The sequence below is a fragment of the Harpia harpyja genome, chromosome 10 (assembly GCF_026419915.1).
Source record: "Harpia harpyja isolate bHarHar1 chromosome 10, bHarHar1 primary haplotype, whole genome shotgun sequence".
Classification (NCBI taxonomy): Eukaryota; Metazoa; Chordata; class Aves; order Accipitriformes; family Accipitridae; genus Harpia; species Harpia harpyja.
The window spans coordinates 22,780,350-22,794,699 of NC_068949.1; the positions used below are offsets into that span (position 1 = coordinate 22,780,350).

Consider the following 14,350-nt stretch of genomic DNA (forward strand, 5'->3'; position numbering starts at 1 on the left):
CAGTGCTAAGGCCAGAAATTCACTGATGCTTATCCATATAAAATGTAAAAAGCTGTTCAGGATTATGCATCCAAGTCAGAAATGTCATACATGTACAAAAGCCAGAAATTAATTAAAATACCTTTTATTGCTTTCTAATTAAAAGCTCATCTGGATGTACTTTTCTTGTTGAAGATCTTGTATTTAGTTCAAAGATGAAGAGCATTCCAGTACTGAACCTTTTTAAAATTGAAAATGAAGTTTATGATGTCAAGTCTTGCATTGCTTGACTTCAGCTCTTTCTTGTTGTATCTAGCTCTTTTTGACTGCACATTGAAGAAACTGTACATTTTAGTTTACTCAGGAACTTGTTTATTGGAAGACCAGAGTGTAAAATTCCATGTCTGTTTAACATTCAGTAATTTACCATTAAGCTACTTGACACAAGTTAAAATTTATGTTAATACTGTCTTGATTAAACGGCACTCATTATTACTCACTGTGATTTGGCCAAATTGGTTTCCTAGCAGATGTCTCAATAAAGGAGCCATCCTACTGTAGCATGTCCAAATTAAATTGAGTGTATTGGAGTAATGTTTTGCACTTACATATAGCATCTTTCATTACAAAGCACTTCACATAATCATGTGTGATATTGGGAAAACATATAATGACCAAAGCAAATTTATACATTTTAAAGAGCTACAGGACATTTTATAACTTCAACAGATGTCTTGTATTACAATTTTTAGTGTTTAGAACAAAATAGTTGTCTAGTGGTTTCTAACACGGACCTCAGTTTATATAGCTTGCAGAAGGTGGTTAACCCTCCAAAGGTTGGAACAGATGCTTCTATAGATATTAAATACTTCAAACCACAGCTTCAAACTACTTTTAAGTCATCCTTTCCAGCCAGTCTTAGAATCTTTCGTGCTCTTCAAGCCTCCCCTCATATTGTTTCATCACCACAGAAAATACTTGTGATTTCCCATCTTTCCCTTCAGTTATTCTTTGGGGCCTACTTGCAGCATCACTTAAAACTCCTGTCGTGTGGGCTTTGCCAGACTAACTGAAAACGGAAGTGCAGAGGATGGGTTTTTTTGTATGCAGTGTTAGGTTCATAGGTATGGGTTAAGACATTCCTCCTTAAGTCCTCAGGATTTGTTTTTATGTATTTTGTTACTTCAGTTTATGTATGCAGGGAAAGCTGATACAAATCATAATTGTGCATATGCAAATTAAGGATTTTCTACGTTCAAATTGTTTACCTGTAACGTGCTTTTTCAGCTCCTACTTTCCAGCCTTTCCAGCATTCAGAAATTGTATTATAGTTGCAATGTAGTGCAAAGCAGGTATCTGACACATGACACCGAACAAGTCCCTGCCTAATTTTTTTCTGTTTAAGAATTGGACTAATCATGTTGTGCATTTACTTAATGGTTACATTTATCAATTGTATTTTACAGATAGCATAACTGAGAGCAGACACTGAAGGCAATTTGCCCAAGATGACAGTATTTCCTGTAATTCTGGTTGTGTTTTCCTGATTTGATTTGGAATGATTCAATTAAGAACTATATGTAATTTCATAGTTGTGTGATGTTAGTATCAAGTTTGTGGCTCATCAGATAACGTTCAGGCTCACCATTTCCCTCCGTGCATGCGCCTGGCTGGGTTTTCTTGTAACCACAACTCATTTTATTGCCAAATTTTCCCAAGCTTAATATGCCATGGGCCATCTAGTAGGGTCGATGTCCATGTTATGTTACAAGGTGAATAGTTCAGTTGGATTTCAGCCATCCTTTAAAGCAAAAAGTACTTTTTCCAAATATTAAAACTATTTCTTGCATTTGTTAGGTCTTTATATAACTCAAAGGCAGTTGAAGCAATTTTATTTAAACCACGGATGTAATATTTCAGTGCTGAAGGCAAAAGCTAAAGAAGCGGGGGAGCAATTGACAACAGGCTGAGAAGGTGGAGGAGCTAGTTGGCACAGCCAGGAGGCTGTGGGGGCCACTCCCCTCCTGGCCCCTTTTGAGTCTCAAGTCCCTGTAGTCCGTTGGCTGCATTGCTGGTGGGGAGATGCTAGACGTGAGAGCTTTGAGTTTGATTTAGCACTAGTACTGTAACATTTAAAGGAAATGAAGGATTCGGCAAGTGAGAACTGGTAAGAAATCCAATGAAGGCTTTCTGAGGCATTAATGGTCCTTGCAGTGGAGTCCTCTTATATTATTCATGCCCTTTGAGCTTTTAGCCAAGCTGAGCACTCAGCACTCAAGTGTGATAGTAGGAGGTAAAAGGAAATTAACCCTGTAGCGATATATTGAAAGTTTCTTGCCAAAGTAATAATTTTGGCAGTGTGTTTAGGGGATAGAATCATGTCTGAGAGAGAGGAAGACAGATTTCAACTCTGAACTCATCTAGGAAAGTGCTCGAGAGTACTCTGCAGTGAAGCGATAGAAAGACTACTTGAACCTATATGTAAATCCTAGGGTCCCTTCCTGCCTTATCCTTCTTTGTCAAAGTATGTCTTCCAAGTTTCAAAAGAAGCTGCAAAATGAGTTAGTACTCAAAGCTTTCCAATGATGCTATGGAAAGCTTTGCTGTAGAAGGCTTCAGCGTGTTAAGTCTGACTGTAGTAGCCAAGACTTCTCAATGATTTGTAGATCAGGTACCAGAAATCTGTACCTGAATTCCAGTTTGAGTCTGTAGATGTTACTGTGTTTGTGATTGTTTCTTTGAACATGTTTTCCTTAGGTAAACTCCTTAGGTGTAGGATTCTTCTTTTCTTCCTCTCCCTCCTACCATTTTTAATTTATAGCATCGTTATGTACAGTAGGACTGTGTGCTTGAGGGGGCTTTTAGGAAGGGTTCAGAAACGAGGAGGCTTTTAGTGCAGTGGATCTATATTGGTAATTGGTCTGGGATATTTGTGCTGGAGTGGGCTCTTATATCCAGCTTCTACTCCCTGTCTATCCCCCAGCTCTTCTGAGGATTCACAGCAAGTATCCAGAATGTAAAACAGATCATTGCAAACTGGTGGAGAATGACCTCACTCAAAGGCTAAGAGGTACTTTGGGAAGGGAGTGAAGAAAGTGACTGTAAATAGAAATCCTTTGCTGGTGCATAAGCTTAAGGATGTCTAAACTTCGATTTACGTATGTACCTTTTGTAGCTAGGACTAAAATATATTACTTTGGAGGCAGGGAAGGTAACTCCTGGTAGAAAAATGCAATACCTGTGCCAGGTACTGGTTAACTTGTGGGCACGGAACACAGATTTCCCCATGTGCTCACAAACTCTTTATATCCAGACGACTCCTTTTTCTTTCCCACTTACAGAAAATAATGTTCAAGCGTAATATTTTTAAAAGCAAATTATTACTTAGAAGCACAAGGTCTGTGGCTTTTAGGTAAAAGACAATTCTGAAAATTTTACCCTGGAAAGTATACGTCTTCTAGGTTGGAGGGAGCTGTTTTGGTTTTGTTGGAGACAAGAATTTGATGCATTTGCCACTTGACATAAGACTTAAGAATAATTTGATTAAAAGACTGTGCCTTGGAGTCCAGCAGTCTGCAATAAAGGGTCTCAGTGAACAGTGTTATCTCTCCATGCTCTGGTTTTCAGGAGAGACTAAAAGTGTTTGGGCCACGGCAATAAGGACCAGGAGGAAAATGATACATAAACCACAGTGATTAGTACCAGTCTGGGTATCATAACCACACCCAGGACCCTTAAGAGACAGAAAGGAGAAGAGTTTTAAAAAAAAAAAAAAAAAAAAAAAAAAAAAAAAGTAAGTCATTCTTGTGAAGATTGTTCCTCTGGGATTGTGCTCTTGATTGTGCAGCTGCATAACTGCATCTTAAATGAGCTGTTGCAATTTTACCCCTTAGACATTTTTCAGGCTACTAAACATTTCTTTTGCTGGCAGATATCAGCAATACATGCTCTTGAGATCCAAATATTACTAATGGCAGCCTTTGAGTGATGATTGAGAAACTGTGATGAAAGCTTTGCCTTACCTTTAAAGTATGCTAAGCATTTGATAGTTAAGCAGTTAAACTCTTTTTGGCATTGGTTCAACTACAGCATTTCCTTATAACCATTGCTGATGGCAGATAATTTTCCTGATGTGGTGTTTTTGCTTCAGTGTCAATCAAGATGTACGATCAGTAACGAATGCAGTGAAAAAGATGCTGGAAGTTCCAGAAAGTCTCTGTTGAAGGGCTTTAGCAGTTCAGGCTTTTCCACCACTTGCCTGTCATCTCATGACACAGAGCCTGTTACAATAGCTCTGTCCACAGTTAATTTTGTGAACGACTGCAAAAATTCCTGTATTGTTTTGTCCTCCTGTAGGAAAATACTTTCAGATTCCTTGTAAGCTGCTTATTTTAAAAAAACCTCTGTGGTGTTACAGCCTCTAAAACGGCATGAGCAGGTGCAGTCAGGCATGAACCCCCCTGAGCCCTCCCAGCTCAGTTAGTGGTAGCGAGGGTCTCCGTTCACCTCCGCCAGGTGTACAGCAGGAGAGCCACGCCTGGATTTCAGAAGTCCAGCCTTCAGTTCCCCCCACCAGCAATTGTGAAGGCGCCTGCGGAGCCACTGGGGTAAGAGTGCAAGCCTGTGACTTGAAACAAAGAAGCTATGTGCTTAGCCTCCATTGCAGTTAGTAAAAAGGGGAAGAGATGGGGAAATAAAAAGCAGTAGTCTAAGGATGAGAGAGCAGGGAAACACCACTCCTCTCTGTCAGAAGTGTGACAGGAAAGTCCTGCTCTGGAGAACAGGTAAGCTTAGCCTGGGAAATAAGGGGGAGGAACTGCAGAGACTGGGTTTTGCATAAAGCATGCTGGCTCCATTTGAGTATTCGGCATGCCTGCTATGCTTAATAATGTTGGTATTTAAATAGTTTTAAGCAGGCTTTGAAGTTAGAGCCATGTTGAGTTAAGGTAGAGGTCAGTGTGTTGTAACTGTTGGCTGAACATTGATAACAGCTTTGTGTACTTTTACATTTTTTTAAGCTAGTTGACAAAAACCAGAAAATTTAGGAGTATGATTTTTAATCGAAAATTTAGTAATTATGGCACTTTTATGTGGCAAAAACCCAACAAATCGCAGAAGGCTGTTATTTTTCTTTAACCATAGTCCTTTTCTTCGTGGCCTAATTGAACGTGTGAAATGCAACTCTTGGGCCTGGATTTTTCCTCCAGCATGCAGAGAAGCGTATATTTATGGTTTTAAATTTTGAACCATGCTTGTCAAGTGTTTTAAAGCAAGGAAATCCCAGGCAAGAGGGAAATGGGTATCTCCCATTGGAATCAGCGTATAGGCATAATGGCTGTGCCTGGGAAACTGGTACAGAGCAGCACTTCACACTACAACACCTGCGGGCACTGGCAGCAGTGAAACAGAGGAAATTTTAAAGAGTATCGGTGTAGACAAGCCCAGCGCTGCTTATGTGGGAGGAATTGGTCCAGAAGATTTTATCTTCTGTTTAGGTTTGCTGTTCCCTGCTCACGTCACACCTCCTCACTATTCTTCCTTCTAACTTCCAGGACTGCCTTCTCTTGCAGGTGAGGCTCCCCTTCCCTGATCTTTGTTTGAAGAGGGTGTGAGAGGTGATAGCAGAACGTTGAAGAAGGGCATGCAGTTGTATCGCCTGTATTGTCAAGAGTGTTTAGAACACTTGGGATGGTGATTGCTGGAGGCACAACGCTGTTTCAGACCTTTAAAGATATGGTTGAGTGGAGATTGCACTGGTATAAAGAGGTCAGTATGGGTTGAAAGAGCAATTACAAGAGAGCACTCCAGTGCAGCTGAAGCGAGGAGAAAAGTATCCCCCCCCGCCCCCCCCCCCCCGCGTTTGACAGGAATATGTTTACATAATTAATAGGAAAACTGCTCTCAAATATCTGTAATTTTGTGTGTATTCCCATGGGGAAAAATGCTTTCAGAGATCTGTAATTTTGTGTATATTCCCGTGGGGACAGTAGAATGTGTGAATATAAACCACCCTTGATACCACATCTTTGGCACATCATCTGTCTGTTCCTTCAGATGCACACAGCCCTTCCTTGCACTCAGAGGTTGCAGAAACCAGGTAAGCATCAGCCCTGAGGGCAATGCCCTGCGAAGCTTCATTCGGGACCTCTACCTGTGCACTGTTTCCCCAGGGGTCCAGGGACTGCCCTCAAGCTCAAGCCTGGGCCTTCAGTCCTGGCCTGAGTGGTGTGGTAGGTGTGCTTGTCTCCTGTCTCTAGCCTTGCTTCCTGGACCATGAACCTATGTTGTAGATAGTGTGTCTTCTGTCTTGCCCTGTCCCTGGCTCCAGCTCCTTTTGCTCCTAACTGGACTGCCGGGTGGCCCTTGGACCTGTTTCATCACTCTCCTTGCTTGGGACTGTCAATGGACCTTGTCACCAGCATACAGCTCTGCCCACCATGTTCAGACATGGTGGGACTGCACCCTGTAAGTGCCCTGGGGTCTCCTGCTCTTTTTCTCCTGGAGCTGCCAGCCCCTGATGGTCCCTGAGACCACAAGGCATTGTACCGACTGAGTCATTTCTGGTGAGAAAGTAGCCAGAAGAGGTGTCAAACTACCTGCAAGATCACTGTCTCCTTTTGAAGCTGAAACAGTTGTAAAAGTGAAAACATGAGAGCGCAGGGTTAGTGTTTCTTTTCTTGCTGGTGGTATTTTAGGGTTTTTTGTTTTTTAAAGCTGTTCCTGCCTGACACCAGCTACCCACAGCACTGGTAAACAACACATGGGTCGTGGTTTAACTAAGCACTACACAGCCGCTCGCTCATTCCCCCCTGTTGGGATGGGGGAGAGAATCAGAAGAGTAAAAGTGAGAAAACTCGTGGGTTGAGGTAAAGATAGTTTAATAGGTAAAGCAAAAGCCACACACACAAGCAAAGCAAAACAAGGAATTCATTCACTACTTCCCATCGGCAGGCAGGTGTTCAGCCATCTCCAGGAAAGCAGAGCTCCATCACACATAATGGTTACTTGGGAAGACAAATGCCATCACTCTGAACGTCCCTCCCTTCCTCCTTCTTCCCCCAGCTTTATATGCTGAGCATGACATTGTATGGTCTGGAATATCCCTTTGGTCAGTTGGGGTCAGTTGTCCCAGCTGTGTCCCTTCCCAACTTTTTGTGCACCCCAAGCCTACTCGCTGGTGGGATGGGTTGAAGAGTAGAAAAGGCCTTGACTCTGTGTAAGCACTGCTCAGCAATAATGAAAACATCTCTGTATTATCAACACTGTTGTCAGCACAAATCCAAAACGTAGCCCCATACTAGCTACTATGAAGAAAATTAACCCGTATCCCAGCCAAAATCACCACAACATGGCACATAGGAAAAATTCTCATTTCTCTCTCCCCATACTTGCCACAGGACCGACAATGGGAGACGGTGGTGATGCTGTTGGTGGTGGTTACTATCTGTCACTGATATGGGTTCTTGGAATGAAAGGGATCCTGAAGTGAAGGGATCTGTTTATATACCAGCAAGCATAAGATCTTGTCAAAATACTAAGTAATATGTCTTCTTTTTTGTGGCAGTATATAGCTTCTTTTATCTCAGGTCAATGATAACAGCTTCCATTTTGCACTTCATAAATTGTCCAACTATCATCCCCTCATTCTGCCCCTCATATTTAGGAAGGTCTCTAGAAATGTTTAAAATACTTACAAAACCCCCTTGATTTTAAAAAGGTTAGACCAGTTTTGTTGATTACTGTTGTCTTACCCTCTGTTGCAGCTTTGCCTATACATCTTTCTGTTGTCTCTTTTCTTAACCTTAAACTATAAGCTCTTCTTTGTTCTGCATTTGTGTGGCACACTTCATAAGACTTTTTATCACTGTAGCTACAGTGATATAATTTATAACATGTTTTTCCTGCAGAAGAAACTGCTACTGGTATGTATTCTCCATTGCCCATGGTGGATCAGAACATCTGTCCATCAAGGTTCAAAGTAGTTCCCTTATCAACAGTAGCTCTGTTTAAGGAAAAAAAAAAATCTGTAGAAGATTATTATATTACACTTTTCCTAGATGTTTATTGTTATGTTTTGCCTTGAAACAGGAGTGTTTCTGTGCTTTGTGATTGATGTTTATTGTTATTAATTCAAATATGCTTATTATAAATATTAATGTTTCATAATTTTATTAACATCACTGTTAATGCCATAGTAAGCACTGCTGGATAATTGTGTATGATGTGAAACTATATAATCTCAAATTACCCAGATTTTTGCCCCTGAGTTTCATTATGTATTCCCTTGTTCTTTTATTAGGAAACCAAATTAATAGTTCTTAATCTGTCCAGTCTCTCCTCTTGATTGTTTTGGATTTTTTTCATGTGCCTCTTAAACCTCCTGTCAGATTAAAAAAAAAAACAACAACAACAACAAAACGATGAAAAAGAGAAGAAAACCAACAGACTTTAGATGTTTTTCTTTGTTATTTTTTTCAATTAGAGTTTCAATCTGTTACTTCAATGTTTTTCTGTTATTTTAGGATAAAGTGGTGAGAACTGAACAGTGTTTCACAGTGGCAAGCACATGTTAGTTCTTGTACTACTCACCTTTTAATTCCTTATACATCTTAGTAGAACTTAATTTGCATTTTTTACTGCATTTTTTTACTGTCACTACTGATTGAGCACACAGTATGCCTTCACGAAGGTGTCTAGTTTTCCCCCCTTTTTTGAGTTAGTAATTTATGACCCTGTTCAAAAAAAGTATGAGTGGTTATATTTTTCACTGTTTAGTACTTTGCTTAAATATAATGTATCATCATGTTTCTTCTTCTTAATTCATTTCTTCTGAGGTGAATGCATATGAATGAAATTATTGTTTGAATTACAATTTGTTTGCATTGCCAAAGTGCATAAAGTCCTTATCACAGGTCAGGTGCCAGCTGTTTTGGATGCTCTGTGAACACAGCACAAAAACCCAAATCCTTCATTTCAACTCATTTGCAAGCTACAGAAGTCAGGTTTATTAATCAAAAACACTGTGCCACCATTTCTGCTTCTTTAGAGTACAGCATTTGCTATTTCAAATCTTTAAAATCTTTTCCTACTGTTATATTTATTTGAACTAATCAAACATATTTTCTGTTCACCAGTGTTATGATTTTATCAGATTTTATGAAGAGTTTGCTTTATGTCAGTGTTACGTGCCATTTTTCCTGAATTTGTGTTCTGCATTTTGTACCATGATTTGTATAATACGAAAGTTGTTTCCATACGAATTGGATTATGTTTTTCTCTTAATAGAGGATGTTTTTGTTAGACTCTATGTAATCCTCTGCATATGACAAATCTTCTCCTACCTCATTAATGTGATGTACTCTGGTTTATAGCCCACTGTGATCACAGTCTAGTGACTTCTGTCATCCTACTGCATTTCAGTTTTGCTTGTTATGTCGTTCTCTTTTTACATGGCAGAGTAATTTTCTCTCTTTTACACCATTCTTCATCCTGCATCAGCCTCTTGAGCCCCAGATGTTACTGGTCTAAAAATGGGACAGAAATTAACCCTGAACTCGGAAGACCCCAAACACTCTTTTTTTACCACTTTTAGAGGCTACCGTGTATGAATGCATCTCGATGCCTCTCACAGGGAGAACATTTTGAAAGGGGCCAGGGCTATATCACAGCACTGTCATTTCGACATTCTTCTGCTGTGAGGGATACCTGGAGTAACAATGGGCTACGCAGATAAACCAGTTATCCAGATTCTCCGGCTGTGTTTCCCCCCACCCTTTTCCTTTAGCCCCTACCTTGTGGGCACTACTCAGTGCTGTTCTGTCCACAGCCAGCCCACACCAGTAGCTATCTGTTACGTACTGAGGGCTTATCATCCACTTGTCAGCAATTGCACATTATTTCCATACCACAGCTTCAAAATCTATCTCTGTCTTCAGACAGTTGCCTTGGTTATAGAGCTGCCCTGTGCTACAAAGGGTACTGGTGAATGGGGGAAAGGAGGATCTGCTGGCAGAGGATGGTGGAGAGAAAAATCCTGGGTAGAGTCCTCTCCTGGTAAGCTGGAGGTCTGAGTTTCTATTTCTACCAGGATCTTCAGTTGTCAAAATTAACGTGCTGTGTGATGGGGCATTTCCTGATGTTTGCTGTAGCAGGGAGACATAGGACGGTTCCTGTTTCTACAGCAGCTAGGTGTATGATGCAGTATGTGGAGACTTCATTTTGCTGGCATTGGGTGCCCCTAGGCCTTATTTCTCAGCATAGCAGCGAGCGCCGGTTCTCTGCTGTCCTCTTGGGTTCATCTGTCTCAGGGAGCTGTTGCCTACTTCTCTGAGCTTCAGTGGGGTCAGGGAAAGTCTAGGCGATCAACACGATGTATTTTACAGGGCTGCCTGGTTTGTAAGAACTTCATTATGACGGATTAACTTTCCTCTTGAATGATTGCATACGGTACATCCAAATGAGAGATTGCAAAGCAGCCTGGCAGCCCGAGCAGAGCAATTAAAAGGCCCTGTGTGGGCAGGGAGTCGGCAAGAGGGCCGTGCTCCCTTGGCATGGCCTCCTCCAGCGCGTTGGGGGCTCCTTGTGCGTGCGCTTCCTGCCGGAGCCAGCCCTCCCTCCTCCCGAGTGCTCCAGTAGGTCACTAATGAACCTCAGCGGGAAAAGACAAAATGCAGTTCATGAATAGCTTTACAGTCCCCTTTCTCCCGCCCACCCTGCTCTCTGTCCTGGGAATGTGCTGCCCACACAGTGACCAGAGAGGAATCTGGAGGCATTTGCAAGATAATGCCATATCAAATGTTCCGTTCTCACACTTTCTTCTTGCATTTTCAAAACTGTTTACGTATTTCCTTTCAGTTTATGTGAATAAGCACACCACTCGGAGACTAAAAAGGGGGAAATGCACTTCCAAATGTGCAAAGCCACATAACTGTAATAAATTGCTTTAATTACGCATGGTGTCTTTACTTTCTGGAAGCCTGTTGTGCATTTCTGCCTCCAACAAGTAGCCTTTCTTGTTTGCTTGCTGCTGTTTACCAGGCTGGCCATCCTCCCAAAGTAATCCTCATCCAAATTCTCCACTTGACAGATGCTCACCGAGAGCCTTTTTGATCCTCAAATGCTCAGTGTCATCTTGGATGTTGCTCTGGCAGGCAGCAAAAGGTAGAGACTGGCTTTTCTCCCTAGGAATTTGGTGTCTTACCATGTTTTTAGGTAATAAGTTTTTCATCTGGTTTATGATGTTTTTAGAAAGATATAAAGCTACAGCTCAAGGCAGAGTTGTCTCACTTGTGAATACAGTTTCAGCCAACTAGGAAGCACAGGTGGAGGTCATTTATATCATCCTCCTCAGGCGGTCACAGTTCCTGGGTACTTGAGCAGTGCTGTTGCATGCTTTTCTGTAGCTACTGTTTTTCCGGGTAAGTGCCAAGTTCCTTCTATTTTCCTTTCCTTTACTGCTTGGGAGGATTGGGAAGGTGTGCTATCGGAGTGCTTTGGCTTCTTTATTTTTGGATGACAAAAGCTACAGAAGCATAATTATGTTATTTTTACTGCTGGCTAAATAATATTTCTCACTCTTTCTTGTCCACCATTGCCTGTATTTGACCTGTTGGGTTTTGTTTCAGTCTAGAAATGAATGTGCTTTTTAACTCTTTCGCCTTTTGTAACGCAGATAGTTTCAGTTACTAAGCTTAAGTTATTCCCTACAATAGTCAGGAGTGATTTAAGGTGTTACGCAGTGTGAGAAAAGGTCTTGCTTTGAAGATGTTCAACTTCAAGTTGAAAAGGAGGTGGCAAAGATTAAAGGGAAGCTCTTCTACTTTCTGTTGGTGTTTTTCCCTATCTGCAGTGGGGAAAATCTGTTTAGTACTGTTGGGATTAAATGCAGAGAAGAGCTGACAATAAAATTTTCTCTTCCTCTGGAAAGAAGTGATTTTTCAGAAGGTTCAGAGTCAATTTGGAGAGCTAAAACAACCTTTCACATTATGGTGTCCTGTCTCTGCCCACCATACCCTGAGCCTTCTCTGAGGAGCTCCAGCAAAGCCAGCCAAAGTGATCCTAAGGGTCTAGACATAACCTTTGTGCAGCCCTTCCCACAGCTGGGAAACTGATAGCATTTAGCTATTCCTTTGCCCATAACTATCTGTGTGTGCAAAAGGGAGATACTTGTTCTTCCTTCCTGAAACTTTCTCTGTAGAAGTTGCTATGCTCTCAGGATATGACAGCCATATTAATGAATTCATCAATCATAATAATCTGATTAAATTGATGGGGGAGAGGGAGCCAGCAGATGAAACAAACAGATTATTTTAAGATATGTGAGATACCAAATTAGTGACTGACTCAGCATTTAAATGGAAGTGTTGCACAAGAGATTTACTAGTAACCAATGTAATAAATTATACTATATGGTTTTTCATCTAAGAGAAAGGCTCATGTGCTGTTACAGGGACCTGTAAATAAAAGTGGCAAAGTATTACATGTAAGATATGAGGTATATATTACTTTATATTTTTTAAATATGCATATATATGCGTATGTACGTTTTGCTTAGTAATAATGGACTAGGATATGGACAGTACTATGGAGAGAGTAGCATGGATTTTAAGCCTTGTACAGGCACTTTGGCCAGGATCTGGTGAATATGTTTTCAGGCATGTAGGAAACTGAGACTTGAGTAGGAATGGAGTTGCTTTGTGTCATTGAGGTTTCGGGGGCAATCCCCTAGAGTACAGAGGTAATGGAAGGGAAGCTTTCTGTCAGGGAGCATATGCTTTTGTGACGATTACATTGTGTATAGATTAGGACTTTTGGGAGGGAGGGAATGGGAAGATGTGCTTGGAACATAGGACCATCTGCCAGTACCTTGGCATAGTCATTTCATTAATGAGAAGCTTATTAGCTGGAGTCCAGCTGAGATAAGACAAGAAAGGCAGCAAAAGGGACAGAAAACAGTCATCCAGCCACCACTGAAATGGGGAAGAGATGGCTCTGATAACCTGTAAAATCTGATTTTCTTAAAAGAACTGTTATTGTTCTGCTTGGTAAGAAGGTATCGGTCTTCTTGTTGCTGAAAAAATGTTTTCCTTAACTTTGTGGTGCAGTGTGGGACATCCTTTGGTAGGTAAAATATATAACTGAGGGTGAGCTGGAATTGACAAGAAGGTGCTAGGAAAAAAGGAAAGAACAGTGATTTTTAGTGGGAAATTGGTTTTGCATCAAATGACTGCCTTTTCTCTTTGATAAACACTTGAAGGTGGCCTGTATTGAATGTTGGGTATTTAATATTTGTGGTGACAAAGGATGACACCTGGAAGACACAACTTTGAGAGTGGCACAGTCCCAACCCTGGCTATGCCAGCAACCTCAGAGAGCGCACAGTCTGGCCTGTGCTCCATGTGAGGCAAAAAATCAGGGGGGTGCTCTGGGCAGGCAGAAAATAGTGCTCCAGAGGCAAAAGGGCAGTGGTTAGGAGCCTGTGAACACTGTTTCTCCAACCTCGCATTCCTGCTTCTGCTGCTGACATGGTAAGTGTCCAAGTTTGTGCTCTGTTCCTCAGTTCTGCTGTCCTGTAAATCGGAAGCCTCTTTTAGGGAGAGCTTTGCTATGATTCTGTTGACACAAGACTTAAATGCTATTGTGTTTATAAACAGCTCTGTTTTTCTTTTGACAGTTGAGTCAGACTTGTGTCTGGGTGAGGGTGAGATGGCAGAGCCTTTGCCTAGAGAAAATGGCGGTGAGAAGTACAAAGCGGATTGAGTATTGGTATTTGGGAAATTATTTCCCTTTTGTCTGGTTTTATACTGTTCAGGTTGGACTGGTAGTTAAGCTGAAGGGAAGGTATAAGAAAGAAGTGTTTCCCATGCAAAGCCCTATAATCTGCAACTGCCTAGGTGCCCAGGAGCTTGGATGTGTTCAGGACACAGTGTGAGGGTTACACAGTTCACCAGCAAGATGGTCTGGTAAATAAGGCTGGACAAGGGCACAGCAAGATGGTCTGATAAATAAAGCTGGACAAGGGCAATTTCTGTTTGCACTGCTAAGATAAAAAAGGTAGTTTCCCCTGACATTTTTGATGATTTATGAGGTAACTCAGATGGGGCATTGTCTCTGACTCTATTGTAAATCTGTTGAAACAAAAGGAACATGCATTTTCAAAAAATGAGTAGAAAAATATAGCTTAGGAGTGTCAAAACACCTAAGCAGAGTGAGCTTTAACTGAAAGGGGTTTGGTTAGTCAGCCACTTTGCAAATTCTCTTTTTGTATTGAGGAGGGGAGAAGATTAGCGAGATGAAAATCTGTGTTATTACAGAGATAAGAATGGGTTATAGTTGGGTCCCAAAGGAGAAAGAAGTTTTTTAATATTATTAA

The 14,350-nt window shown here is 41.2% G+C and overlaps 1 protein-coding gene across 6 annotated transcripts in view; it reads left to right on the forward strand.

Moving 5' to 3' along the window:
• Nucleotides 1-14,350, forward strand: part of NDST2 (N-deacetylase and N-sulfotransferase 2) — a 140,851-nt gene that overhangs the window by 65,512 nt on the left and 60,989 nt on the right. Inside the window, exon 1 of one of the 6 annotated variants that reach the window (XM_052799540.1) lies at nucleotides 6,053-6,076. The exons of the other annotated variants lie outside the window; for them this stretch is intronic. The gene's annotated coding sequence lies outside the window, so the exon portion shown is untranslated. Of the gene's footprint in view, nucleotides 1-6,052; nucleotides 6,077-14,350 lie in introns of those variants that run through there. 6 annotated transcript variants of the gene reach the window in all.